Here is a 14,609-nt window from a genome sequence, read left to right on the forward strand (position 1 = left end):
GCAAAAATAAAACAAAAATAATAAAGGCAAAGGAATCTGTTAAAGTTTCAGGAGAGACCAAGCTTCAACTGTTCTGACAGCTTTTTTGTTAGTGGAGGATTTTATACTGTTCACATACAACACCATTTCTTTCTGAAAAACATAAAACACTGGTTTCTTGTTGGAATATTTACACTTATGTATAAAGTGTTTAGCCATAATTATGAGTAAATTAACTACATATAATTTATCTGCATTAAGTTTTTCTTGTGTAAAATATCCAAAAATAATATGCTCATAAAATGATCTATAATCTACACATAGATGAGTTCTTATAAAATTTATCAAATCTTTACAAAATAGTTGAGTGAAGGAGCAAAACCAAAAGAGATGAGGCACAGTTTCTGGTGAGGAATGACAGAATGAACAGTTTATGTCCAGATCTTTTTTGAATTTGGTAAATATGTGTTTCACTGGATAAAATTTATGAAGAATTTTGAAAGAAATTTCTCTGATTTTGTTGGTGATGAAATACTTTTGGGGCAGAGTCCAAACCTTTTCCCACTGATTTCTACATCCAAAGCTGTTCCAGTATGAGATAACATACGGTTTTGTGGCAATCTCATTTTGAAACAGAGAAGGGATACTTTGATTATTCCTGCTAGTTGAAAAACAAATCTTTCCACACCACAAATCTGTTAATTTGGGAGGAGAACATGGAGTATTTGAAAGAGAACTACTACACAGAAGTCTAACAGCACCTGGGATGGCCCCAGTAACCAATGCAAACTCTGCAGGTGAGACATGCAGACTATAGGTGGACAGAAACTCAACGGATGACATCAGGTTACCATGTGGATCCATCAGCTGTGTTACAAGAGAAATGTTCTTTTCAAACCAATTTTCAAGAAAAATACTCTTGTTTTTGTGTAGAATATCTGCGTTATTCCAAATATAGTAGCGATGAGGAGAAAAATTATGCTTGTAGATCAAAGTCCATGTTAATAAAACCTGCTTATAAAAAATTAGACAGTTTTAAGGGAATTTTCTCTATTTTGAAATTACATAATAGAAGAAATGGCAGACCTCCAAGCTTATCAAATATATATTTAGGTATGAAATTCCAAAATGAGGATTCACTTTTTAAGAAGTTTTTTAACCATTTAATTTTGAGGACATTGTTCAGAGTGGAAAAGTCAAGAAAGTCAAGTCCTCCGTCTTTTGATGAATTCATTACTACTGATTTTCGTACATAGTGGATTCTGTTTCTCCAAAGAAAATTAAAAAGTATCTGATCAATCCTTTTTGCAGTTTTACTGTCCAGAGATAGTGAGGAAGCAATGTAAACTAGTCTGGAAATACCTTCTGCTTTTGCTAAGAGGGCACGACCTTTTAGTGAAAGATCTCTTTGTAGCCAACGATTAAACCTATTTTGTGTTTTTGCAATCATAGGATTATAGTTATTCAGTTCTCTTTGTTTTTGATCTTTAGTTATCTGCAAACCCAAATATGTGACTTTGTCTTTGACTACTATACTATTTATGGATGTTAGAGCACATTGTTTCAGAGGAAATAAATCACATTTCTTAAGGTTTAGATGAAGTCCAGATGCTTTTGAAAATGTTTCTATAACCTGAAGAACCCTGGGAACCTGTGAGGAGTTTTTTCAGAATAATGTGGTGTCATCTGCCAGTTGACTTATAAGAATGTTTTTACCAGCAATAGAAATCCCATCAATATTACTTGATTTTATTGCCACGCCGATCAGCGGAGGTGGTTGCCTCGCTGTGACCTAGAGTGTGCAGCGCCTCACGTGAACGTGCAGCGCCTCACACATGAGCGCGCAGCAGCTTGTGTGCGCTCAGCACGGGAAAAATGCACGTGCGCCGTCACCAGCTGAATTGAATGAAGGCAATCTGCGCGTAAACTGGGAACGCTGAAAACGGCGTTTCACCACGCCGTTTGTAAGAACTGAGCTGGATGATGGCAGTTTCCACGAACTTGGATGCTAAACTCAAACCACTGCGTGAGTGGGGCTTGGACTATAAAGGGCTACTGGTAAGCTCAATGCTGGACTTTCATATGTCACATTATTGTATTGGATTAAAAGAAAAAATAATTAAATATTGTAAAATGTACTACAAATGTTTGTTTTGAAATTATACATATTTTTTAACCTGGAAAAAGATAATTATTGGTAAAACAATCTACTTAAGTTGAGATAAATTGTATTTAAGTTTCCTACAATTTAAACTGAGTTGTTGCTTTAATTTTCTTGGTTACAAATTGTTGGTTTAGATTTCATCCTAATTTATTTACCTGGTTTACCTTATGTTTGATTTAAATATACTTAACTGTTTATTTATTCTGTTTTGATTGTTTAAAGGTTTTTCACCTGCTACTACTACTACTACTGTTGCAAATAAAAGACTTGAGAGTGAAATCCTTGGTCCAGTCCTGTCCCTTTGCAAGTGTGGCAGCACGCAGTCACAAGTACACTTGACATTTATAGATCTGCACAAAACTTGTGGAACCAGAAGAAACAAGAACACAGAGACAGGACAGCCCTGTCTTCTTCCTCTCTGCAGACAGAATCTGCTAGTGGTGCCAGCACTCAACTTAACAGAACTATTACCGTTTGCATAGAGAGTTTTAACAGCACTACACAAACAATCCCCAAAACCCATCTTTTCCAGACAGTAGAATAGAAAAGGATGCTCAACAGTATCAAATGCCTTACAAAAATCAAGGAACAGAATGAAGCTTTCATCATCAGAAACAAGGTCTGAATAATCGATAAGATCTAAAACTAGTCGTAGATTGTTAGAAATGCATCTGTCTTTCATGAAACCTGACTGATTATCATCTATTACTGTATCAAGAACACTTTTCATTCTCATGGCTAATATTGTGGCAAATATTTTATAATCATTATTAATTAGACTAATTAATTAAACTAATTAGACCAGGGGTCGGGAACCTTTTTGGCCGAGAGAGCCATAAACGCCACATATTTTTAAATGTAATTTCAAAAGAGCCATACAATAATGTAGCGTCCTTTTCCCACACTGAGGCACGAAGACATCTTATAGGGTTTTTTATTCTGGTTACTGCAGACCGCAAACAAACGCCGCTGAGAGGAGAGCTTCTCCCAACTTTATATTTCCCCCCCTCCCGCTCCAGCCCTCCCATTTCCCTTATTCGGCCCATAGCTGAACCTCATTGGTCCAAACTACCTAACAACAGGCTGAGCGACAGAACTGAGAGCCAATCAGATCTCTGCTTGATGCGTTCAATGAACTCCAGAATTTACAACACGGACCAACAGTGGACCCAACTCAGCCCGCGACAATATGTTTAAAACTAAATATACAAGTGAATATGTGTATTTGATGTAATTTCAACATTTTTAAAGTACAATAAGTCTGGGGATTCTTTTTTAATAACATAGTTATGCTGTTGCTAATAAATGATGAGTATTTCTCGTGGTAGTTCTGCTGATGGTCTAGTCTGGTTGATAGGTGGTGAGTTTCTGCTTCATGCAGGCGTTGAGACTTTAAACGTCATCGTAGGTCTGAATGTTCTGTAGATGTGAGACAGACTGATCACATGCAGACGTGGAGACAAACACACACTCACGCTGCAGTGAGTGACGGGCAGCGGGTTTAAGTTTTTACAATCCCTGCGCGATTCACCTGCTGCCTGCCCCCCCCCACCCCCACCAGATGCAGGTGGGAGGAGCTTCCAGCGTCTTCATGTTGTTCCACGTTCCTCTGGTCTGATGTTCTGGTGTTTCCTTCTGTCCCTCAAACCCAAAGGAACATGAGGAGGAAGAAGAGCTGCAGAGAAGCTGCTGCAGCCGCTGAGGGGCGTGTCCTGGTCATTTGTGCTGATCTTGGTGCTGCTGGTGTTTTGGACTCTGACATCACCAACATCTTCTGGGAGTAAAAACCCTTTTCCTGTTGATGTGGGACAGAGGGGGGGTGATCTGATATTTATTTCCATGTCAGTGTGAGGTCACCGCTGCTGCTCAAAGGTTGTCACCTTCTTTGGGAGCCCGGTTCCTTTTCTGCAGAACTGAAACAGAACCTCCCATCAGAACCAGCTGGTGCTACCGGTTGGTGTGACGTTTGGCTCCTGGGATGATGAGCTGGTAACCTCTGAGGTCCAGGAGCCTGGTCCTGTTCCTGCTGCTGGGACGTTAAAGTTCCCCAGCATCAGAGGATCGTTCCACCAGGGCAGTGAGCTCATTTCTGACCCTTTCTTAGGAAGTCCTGCAGAAAGTAACTCCCTGAACCTCTGCAAAGAGAGCCTCTTCCATGACACTTCAGTAGATGTCACTGTAGAACCCAAAAAACAGCAACAAAACAAAAAATGGATTCAAAAATGGATATTGCAGACCCTTCAGTCGAATACCTGAAGAAGTTCAAATTACATGATGTTGCTGTGGAGGATCAGGAAGTCATTTTTAGTGAGCCTGAGCAGGAAATTTTCTATTTTAACCCTTTAAATCTGGATGTCTGCCAGGCTCTGTGCTCAATGTTAAATATTGAGTTCCAAAATTTTAATGCCCCACCTGCTCCTCCCATTGGTTTGTTAGGGCCCCCCTGCACCAACCAAAGAATCATTGGAGATGGAAATTGTTACTTTAGGACCATCTCTCAGGCTGTGAGCGGATCCCAAAACAGCCACAGAAAAATCTGGTCAGCCGTTGTAAAACAATTAGAAACTAACCCCGATCTGTATAGCTGGGTAATTGGGCGTTAGTTCTCCTCTGTGGCTGAGTACATAACCAAATCTAGAATGCGTTTCGTTAGTGTTTGGGCCACAGACGTGGAAATTCAAGCCACGGCTGATTTATTAGGAGTAAATGTTTTTGTCTTGAACATGTCATGAGGAATGTTAAAGTCAAAAGAGAAAACAAAATATAGAGAGGATTCCGCTCACAGGACCATGATGAAAACTCTTAGCATACAAAAAAACATCTGTAAATCTTTTGGTTTAGTGACATAAGTTAACCCTCGAATTTCTATTTTTTTAATTTCTTTGTTTAATTTTTTATTTCTGTGTTTGCTTAGTTTGCTTTTTACTTCTATTTCTGTTAATAGTTAAAATTCCAGAAGGTCAAAACAATTATATTTTGTATTCAGACTTGTATTGTTATAAATGTTGTATTTTTGTATTGTATTCTGCAAATGTTCAATAAAAATAAGACTATGACACTGAATGTGATGACATTTCCAAATGTGTGTAGATTTCTGTTCCAGTAGCATCAGCTGAGTCAGAGCTGCTATGGAGGAAGAAATGAAGTCACTGATAGACAGCAAGAATTTCAGCCTCACTAAGGTACCTGTGGGGGGGGGGGGGGTCTATGCTGTTAAAACTGACGCTGATGGAGGTGATAAATATAAAGTAAGGTGTGTGGCTAAAGGCTATAACCAGAAAGAAGATTTCAGTGAGACTTTTTCACCCACTGCAGACATGACAAGAGTGATGCAGAAAGCAGCACAGGAAGGTTCAATCCTACACCAAATGGATGTACAGACAGTCTATTTGGAAGCTCCAAGAGACTGAAATATTTGTGGAACAACCAGAAGGTTTTGAGAAGAAAATGAAGAAAAATAAGTCACTTTATGGGCTAAAGCAACCAGGTTGACACTGGAACTCATTTGATTGAAAACGGTTTTGAACAGAATCCTGCAGATTACTGTCTCTAATCAAATCTTTTCGTTTCTGCCTCTAAGCCCAGTTATCTAACTAAATGTCATATTACTCCAATTCAATTCATATTTTTTCCATCTTAATTGATTATAATACTTGAATTCTCAAATCTTTAAGTTTGAGCCGGCAGATATACTGATTTAGAAAGAACAAAACAATATGCAGAGTGCATAAATGCATTGAGTTTCTATAGGGCTGCTATATAAACTCATCCTCTCACTCATGGTGCAGATGCTTTATTATAGTAGGACAAAGTAACTCAGCAAAACACAGTAAAACAGCTAAATAACTAAACACATTTGGTCAAAAACCCACACTTAAACCCAAATCTGTCCAGACAGGCAAAGGGAATGGTATCCCAGACAAAGACAGCGTTACCTAGCAACCATACCAAGACCATAGCAGCTATAGAGGGAAACACAACAAACCATCAACGGCGGTTAAAGCAGTCAGACGTTTGTTCTGCAGCTCAGCAAAAATCTCTGCTTTAGGTTTTGGGGAGAAAAACAAAGGAAAAGACACGGAGAAGGATTCTGCAAAGGAAATCCCAAGTTCTATTGGTAAGTCAGCGTCCTGGAAACATGCTTTGTTGGTTCTGAAGTGGCATGAATGCAGACTTAGATTGGTTTGTTTCCTTGGATTCTTCAGATGGATTCAAGCTGGAAATGTTGTCAGCATAAAGCAAGTTTGGACTAAACTAAAGCAGAAAGTGGCTTTGAAGATGGTCAGGAGAAATGAGGGCTTTTTTCAGGAATTCTGGGAAGAGGAGGACTTCTCCAAACAACCAGAATCTAGGAGGAGGTTTTTTCAGCATTGAGATCAGGATTTAGCATGAGCTTCAATCCCATTTTGGTTCAATCCAAATGTTTACCGTCATATTCAGGAGTTCAACTCTGAAAGCCACCATGACATCATAGACATTAAAGACCCTGTTACCTAGCAACCAAACACAACAAACTGTAGACTATTCAGACTGGACATTTTGGGGCAACAATTCTTTTCTAAGTCAAGTTTTTATGAAAAATCCAAATGATGGAAACAGATTGTGTAAAGGAAATGAGGATCTGTTGGTGAGTCACAGTCCTGGAAACATGAGTTGTGCTCTGATGAAGACGCCTGATCCAAATGTGGATTTTTGAAATGTTCTTCATGAGATTCAAACTGATTGAAGCTTTGAATTAAAGGTGTCAACACATTTCTGCATTGGATTCATTCTGTTTCAGTGTCTAAGGTTGGTTTGTGGCAGAAACCAAGTTTTTGTTGAACAGTAGCGTTTGAAAAAGCAGAAAGTGGCTTTGAAGATGGTCAGGAGAACTTCTTTGAAGAGGAGGACTTCTCCAAACAACCACAACCTTAGAGGAAGTTTTCTGAGCATTCAGAGAATGCTTTTCCAATGACTCATCATTTTCCACAAGAAGCTAAGGAGTTTTTCCAAATGCATGCTGGGTATTCTTAGTTCTAGCTTGGAAAGCACTTTGTGGGATTTCCCTGGAAAACCTGCTTTATCAATCATTTTGGTCTCTTTTTCTTCTTCTAAGTTCCAGCTTGGTGAGTGTGCAGGTCGCCGTGGCAACCACTGTCCAGGTCAAAGGGAGGACCACGGCCATCCAGTCTCCAGGCTTTTGGATTGATTTGGATTTGATAAACATTTGTTTCCCACATTTTAATAGTAGAATTCAACACAGGACATATAGTGGATTGTAAGAATAGGAACAAAAACAGCAACAACCAAATAATCCTCCTCCCCTTAAAACATGCATTTGACTCTGAACAAGTCTAAACCAAATCCAAGCAAAGACCAGCGCTGGGGCTCCTGCTAGTTTCTTTTAGAAGAGCCTGCCTCTTCCAAACATAGAATGTTCAACAACTAGAGCTAAAAATGTCTGTTGGTAGATTTCTGGATGTTGGCCGTATCCCAGCGAGCAAGGCCAAGTCAGCCCCAGATGGTTTCAAAGTGGACAGAAAAGGTTTTTAGGAGTTTCTAGAATGTTCAACAACTAGAGCTAAATGAAACTAGTGCATGAAATGACAAAGAACTTCCTGTTTAAAGGAATCTCATGATGGCTTCCACCTGTCTCTTTGCTTTTCCTTTCTTTTTTGGGTTTCTCCTCTTTGGGAGGTTACACAAAACTGCACTTTAAACCAGAAGGAAACAACAACCGCTCCACAATCCCTGAATCCCCTACAGCCTTTATCGAAACATTTACATTGACCATTATCACACATTTGATGGCATTTTCTCAGAACAACAAGCACAACTTCCCGTTTGTTTGTGTGTGAAATGATTCCAAAAAGCCATGTGTCATCCTGGAGGGACTGGTTTCTCATCAATGCAGACCACCAAGTTTCTCTGCTTTCTGACTATTTGGTGGCTGGTAGGCCTTTTGGGATTTTTGTCAGGGAAAGAAGTGAACCTGGGCTCCAAATATTGGAAGACACTGATCTAAAAGTACTAGGACATCTGGAGAAAGCTCTAGTTCTGCTCCAACTCAGTCCAAAGCACTGAAGATAGATGGAGTTGGATTTGGGAGAGGACTGAGCTCATTCAGATGAAGAAAGAACAAGTCAACAGATGAAGAAGATTTCAGGAAGTTTCCCATTCAACAAGTTCAAGTTTCCACAGAGCTAGCTTAGCATCCGTGTTCTGGACCAAACCACTGTCCCTCTGAAGGTCCAGACACAGAGAGGCCCAGAGTGACCCCCATTTCTCCAGTGGCTGACTCCGCCCCTTAGGACATCCCCCTGTGTGGATCAGTGGTCAGTGGGTTGGAACCTGCTGCAAATGCAGGCTCTGGTTCTAACTGCTGGATCAGAAGTGGAATGGGAGCTGTAGTGGTGTGTCTGCAGCTGGATGTGGAACACATGAGGGAGGGGTCAAAGGTCAATCTTTCTTCCAAACAAATGTTGTCAGTCTATTCTCCAACAATGCTCCAACATCTTCAAAGGTTTCTGGTCCCAAATCCAGAGTGGAGCTGGTAGGACGTGATCATTTCAGCCTCAGATTTGGGATCTGTCATCTCTCTGCCACCGTGACACCGAGTGATGAGTTCATGCTCCAAAGCGGCCCCATCGCTGGCTTTAGGGACTATTCCAAAAGCTTTCAATGATGGCGGGGAATGAACATTAGGAACAGATGACGGCTTGAAATGTCTGCTGTTGGTTTCTGATCCAGACAGAAATTCAATCAAATGTCTGTGAATCCAGGATTTCCTTAGAATCTTTGACTCTAGATTCAGATCCATCTGCTTCAAAGGATGAAACTGCAGCTAAAAGTCTTTCAAAAGTCCAAATCCTCAAAGATGAAACAGAAAGTTCCTAGAAAGTCAAATGAACAACAATCAGATTGTCTCAGATAAACCCGTTTGGAAGTTAAAGCATAGAAACAAAGAAAGTTCCAGAAGCTAAAAGCCTGAAATCAAGAAAAGTCCAAAGAAAAACAGAAATCCCACATTTGGATCAGTAAAGACAGGAATTCTCCAGAAAGATCCAGAAACAGCTCTGAGCAGCAGCCATGAAGGGACTGAGAACAGACGGACATCAAAGCAGAATCCAAGCAGCACCTTCATCCTGATGAAGCTCCGCCCTCTGACCTTCAGCAGTCATCTCCAGGCTCCGCCCCCAGTCTGTGACGGCTGGATGATGCTGTCCTCCACCTGCAGCTGGACCTGGATGTTCTCTCAGACCATGTGGCCTCATGGATCAGAAGGTTGAGGGTTCAAGTCCCTTCATGGTTGAAGTCAGACAGAAAGTGAAGAAGAGGGAACATTCAGAGCAGTTTCTGTGCTGTTTGCTTCCTCATGAGTCCCGTCTAGATCAGGTCTGGATCCCAGTCAGAAAGGGATCAGGAAATCTGCAGATCAAACCTTCATTTACTGAAATGGAAAACATCAACTGACTTTCTACACATTCTACTTCCATTCATCAAACTCCAACAGGAAGAAGATTTCCAATCAATCAAATCGGTTGATTTCCTGACAAACCTTGTTTTCTCTTCCTGTTTGAATCTTTGATTGTTTTCAAACATGAAGAGAGTTTTTTTCCTGTTTTTAGCTTGAAATTTCTGTAGAAATGTAAAGGTTCATTCAGAATTCCCCAGTGGCCTCATGTTGGAGGAGGGGCTTCATGAGATGGGGGCGGAGCTTGAACACACACCGCTTCCTGGAACCCAAACTCAGGCTAAGTGGAGGAAAAGTTGGGATTTGTGGTGTTTGTAAAGATCTGGAATGGTTTCCTCCCACAAAAAGGCCTTTTTCTAGTTTCCTGCAGATGAATTCTTTTCCTGCTGGGAGTTCTCATCTGGGTTTGCAGATTCTTAGTTGGAGGAAAACTTGGAGCAAATTCTTCCCAGAAAAAGGATTTTCTCTGGAGGGAATTGACATGAACAGAGTGAGTTTGGACTGAAAGCAGCAACAGGGAGGAGATGTTCATCAGAAAACAGCTTTCTGGAGGAGTTGGAAGACGTCAACAGTCACAGTGATGGTGAGGAGGAGGAGCTAAAGATGGAGGAGCAGCAGGAGGAGGTTCTTCACTGAAGGAGAGCACAAGTCCAGCTTGTCAGTGCTTTGCTGATTGGCTAGTTGGATGTGTTCTTTGATGAGCTTTTCAATCTGACGTCTGCTTGGAGGACTGTTTTCATCCTTTTGGATGATTCCACTATTTGAACCAGACCTGGAACTAGAAGAGACTCAATGAGAACAGAAAGACAAGAAAGGATCCAAACCAAACTCTTCTTCTGTCTGACTTCAACCATGAAGGGACTTGAACCCTCAACCTTCTGATCCATGAGGCCACATGGTCTGAGAGGACATCCAGGTCCAGCTGCAGGTGGAGGACAGCATCATCCAGCTGAAGAAGAGGAGGAGCTTCTGCTGCCTCCCTCAAAGGGGAAGGTGGAGGAGGTGAGAGGCTGCACTGGAGCTTTGGACCAAACCCTGTGATGGATGAACAACATCTCCAGGCTGTTTCCAGCCTGACCAGGAGGATCAGAAAACAGCAACAACTTCTCCTCCATCAAACCATGATGTCACCACCAGCAGGTGGAGACAGATATGAGCAGAAATTCTCTAGTTGGCTTCAGATTTCAGAGTTTCCCAAACAAGCAGTAGCACAACTCCACTTTTCTCTCCAAGCCCATCCTCTGAAATCTGATCTTCTGAGGGACGAGAACACATGGAGACTGAGACTACCGGAGCATCACTAGAAGGACAGTTGGACTCCCCTCTGGAGAAAGAAGGCTGGAGCATGTTGACGTGACAAACTCCACATTTCTTCTCTCTGTCAGGAGTTGGGATCCTAAAATTGGTGTCATTCATTTTCTTTTCCAGCTCATATGGAGCAGAAAACTGTGCCTGTAGGCTGGAAGCAGGCAAAGGCAACAACAGCAACACTTCCTCACCTGCAGCTGTTGTTGTTTGTGTGTTGATCCACAAACACATGCTGTGAAGAGGAAGCTGCAGTGAAGGCAGCCATGTTGGAGCCTCACACATGTTCTCATTAGGATCAAATGAACCAGTGTGTTTGAGACTGAAAGAAAGACTGAAGGACAAAGAAATATGAAGATTCATTCAGGATCAAATCCAGACTTTATTCATGTCTGCAGACAAAAAAGCTGCAGACATTTTACAGACACAATTGAGGTTTTTCAACACTTTTCTGACCACAAGATTCAGTTCTGGATACAGCCAGAAGGTGTCGCCCTTCTCATTTCTAATCCAAGTTCAAACTACAGACCTGACTGATTTGGTTTGGTTTTTGTTCTTTTAGCCATCATGTATGAAGACATCAGACCTAGAATTACAGAAAAAACATCAAAAATGTTTCACAAACTTATTTTAATAAATTGAAAATGTATAATTTCTGTCTATTGGAAGTCATTTGAAGTGAAGCTGTGAAAGTGACCACATTTGTTCAACAACCTCATAGCAACAAGAAACAAAGCAGATTTCTCTCCAAAGAAGTTTTTTTCCTCCGTTTTCCATCCAAACAAAGACAAACAGATGTTCCTAAAGCCAGAAATGTGTTTCCACCCAGAGGAACCTGCAGCAGCTGCTGATCCATCAGAAGATTCTGGACCTGCAGAGACTTCCCACACAGCTGCCTCTGCCTCCAAAGAAGCTGCTGATCTGCATGGAGAGAGAGAGAGAGAGAGAGAGAGAGAGAGAGAGAGAGAGAGCTCCAAGTCTCTGCAACCAGAGAACAGAAGCACAGAGCTGAAGCAAACATCCCAGAACCTTTGCTTTGGGAGTTTGATCCGCTTCAAGACAAAGTCCCACATGAAAGAGATCAAAGTGAGCTAACCAAGCGCTTCATCCAAGAGAAGCAGCTCCAAAGCACAAAGACTCCGTCTGGTTGCAGGAACTCTGGGAAAGAAGGAGCAGGAGGAGCTCCTGCAGGAATCTCTGCAGGAAACATCAGCTTGGAAAGAAGAGCTGACTCAGCTGAAACATCAGCTAACATGTCAGCAGTCTGTGGCTGAGACCAAGTCAACACTCCTGCAGAGAGAGAGAGACAGAGAGAGAGAGAGAGAGACAGAGAGAGAGAGAGAGAGAGAGAGAGAACAGGAGACAAGCTAGCTGGAAGATTGAATGACAGGTGTGTCAATCAAAGCAAAATAATACTGGACTAAAGGTCTGTTAATTTGAACAAGACAACCATTAAGATTTCTATTTGAACTAATATTTGATTTTCATCAATAATGAACAATCAAAATGTTGAAATATGAGGAGAAAATTAAAGGAAAGGAAATCAAAAAAAAAAACTTTCTGATTTTTCTGAAACAGAAACCATCTGTTCATTATCTCCAGGCGATAAAAAGATAAAATGGTTGCTATGGAGATGAAAATCAACAGAAAAACTGCCATTTTGGAAAAAAAAGTGGATTTTCCAATACGATCATCTACATCAGTGTGTTTTTCTGAGTCAGTTGATGATGCTGATGGTTCACATAAAGCAGGACTGCAGTCCAAAGTCTCCTCTGTAGCTCACACTGTAATAAAGCACCCCCCCAGCTCAGAGACACAGTTCTCTCTGTGGATCAGCAGCTTCATTCTAACAGCCACAGATCTTTTTACAAAGTGGGTTGTAGAGAAATCTCTCTATAAACATTAGAATAATTTCAGACACAACTTATGAGGAAATTAACTTTATGTTACAAAAGGAAACATGAAATGAAAATATGTGGAGCCCCAGCAGATCTCCACAGATCTTGGGGTTAGTGCACGATTCAGCATCAGTGTGAAACACAATTGATCAGTGTGCATGGTTTATCAGATTCTTTTAACCACTGGGACCTGGGGGGCTTAATATATTTCTGAGGCTGATTCTCTTCAGGACCCAGCAACGTATTCACTGCTGCAACTGCAGTCACATGATTTCTGTAACTGCAGAGAGGAGAGTCACACCTATGCAAATACACACACGCACGCACACGCACTACAAACACACACACACTCACCACAAGTTGTGTAATCTTCTTCATGTCAGGACAAAACCTGATCCAATCCTGATCCTCTGACTGTGGAGCAGTGGCTGTTCACTTGGATGACAACAGGCCGGTTGAGGCATCAGAGGATCTGCTCTCCAGTGGTTTAAATCCTATTTGTCCGATAGGTATCAGTTCGTTAATGTAAATGGCCATTCCTCTCAGTGCACTCGAGTCAACTATGGAGTCCCACAGGGCTCAGTCTTGGGACCGATCCTGTTTACGCTTTATATGTTACCCCTAGGAAACATAATCAGGAAACATAGCATTAATTTTCATTGTTATGCCGACGATACGCAGTTGTATTTATCAATGAAGCCTGACCAGAATGACCAGATAGAGAAACTGAACGCCTGCATCAGTGACATCAAGACCTGGATGACAATTAATTACCTCCTCCTGAACCCAGAAAAAACTGAGGTCATTATACTTGGTCCTAAAAACCTCAGAGATGCTCTGTCTGCTCAGATAGTCTCCCTGGATGGCATAAGTATAGCCCCCAATTCCACAGTTAGAAACCTTGGGGTTTTACTTGACCAGGATTTATCATTTAAGGTTCACATATCTCAGGCGTGCAGAACTGCCTTTTTTCATCTGCGGAATATTGCTAAGATCAGAAATATACTTTCTAAGAGTGATGCTGAAAAACTCATCCATGCATTTGTTACGTCGAGGCTGGATTACTGTAACTCCTTGTTAGCAGCGTGTCCTAAGAGTTCCTTAAGAAGTCTCCAGCTTGTTCAGAACGCAGCAGCTAGATTGTTAGCTGGAACCAGCAGAAGAGATCACATCACTCCTGTGTTAGTTTCGCTCCATTGGCTCCCAGTTGATTCTAGAATTAAGTTCAAGATCCTCCTGTTAACCTATAAGGCCTTACATGGAATGGCCCCGTCCTATATTAAGGACCTCATAGTCCCTTACCATCCAATCAGAACACTTCGCTCGCAAAATGCAGGACTGCTTGTGGTTCCTAGAATTAGTAAAAGTACGGTTGGAGGTAGAGCGTTCAGCCACCAAGCCCCTGTCTTATGGAATAAACTCCCAGCTCATGTAAGAGAGGCCGACTCAGTTTCTACATTCAAAGCTAGACTGAAAACATTCCTCTTTGGACAGGCTTATTGTCAGACTAGTTAGTATTCAGAGATTATTTAACTTAATGTTAGTTTGTTTAAATTAAACTTAATAACTATTTCTTTTAAAAGGCTGCTAGAAGTTGAAGCTGGGGTAACTATGGTACACTGGGGTTCTGTCCTCTTTCCTTTTTTACTTCTACCCTTCCTCTCCTCTATTCTTGATCATAATTTATCATTTAGTTCTCCATGCCTCTGTTTGGTGCAGTGCGATTCATGTATTGTCCCTCTTTTCCTCTCCCCTCCTGGGGAGTGGGAGTGCTTCCAGACTCCAGTTGTTTCATCCGTGCTCCAGTTCC

The 14,609-nt window shown here is 41.4% G+C and overlaps 1 protein-coding gene across 1 annotated transcript in view; it reads right to left on the minus strand.

The window, feature by feature from the left end:
- The window catches only part of LOC144989004 (NLR family CARD domain-containing protein 3-like), a 195,453-nt gene that overhangs the window by 101,300 nt on the left and 79,544 nt on the right, over window positions 1–14,609 (minus strand). The window lies entirely within an intron of this gene.

The sequence above is a fragment of the Oryzias latipes genome, chromosome 2, assembly GCF_053564925.1.
Source record: "Oryzias latipes strain Hd-rR chromosome 2, Olatipes_Hd-rR_3.1".
In the NCBI taxonomy this organism is placed as follows: Eukaryota; Metazoa; Chordata; class Actinopteri; order Beloniformes; family Adrianichthyidae; genus Oryzias; species Oryzias latipes.